Source organism: Penaeus monodon, chromosome 32, assembly GCF_015228065.2.
Source record: "Penaeus monodon isolate SGIC_2016 chromosome 32, NSTDA_Pmon_1, whole genome shotgun sequence".
Lineage (NCBI taxonomy): Eukaryota > Metazoa > Arthropoda > Malacostraca > Decapoda > Penaeidae > Penaeus > Penaeus monodon.
This window is the reverse complement of record NC_051417.1, coordinates 8,298,716-8,299,009: the sequence shown is the minus strand read 5'-3', so window position 1 is coordinate 8,299,009 and position 294 is coordinate 8,298,716.

Sequence of the window (294 nt, the reverse complement as noted above, 5' to 3'; positions counted from 1 at the left end):
GGGGTAAGGAAAGGAAAGCTTTCCCGACGAAAGAGGATGAAAATACGACTTTTCTGAAACCACACAACACACGCTTAATATTAATACGAGCCAGCCTGCGACAAGAACGCACGTGCAGCTAACACCATAACATCTGCGATAAGTAGAATCTATACTCTGTTAGTGCGGGCTACAAGGCGCTCTTATCTCCTCCCATCCATTACCATAGCCAGGTTTGATAGCTCCTCAAAGCCCCTTTATGACGCTGCTTTGCCCCCTCTATTTATTTTTATGGGCGGGCTAGAGTCTGCAATG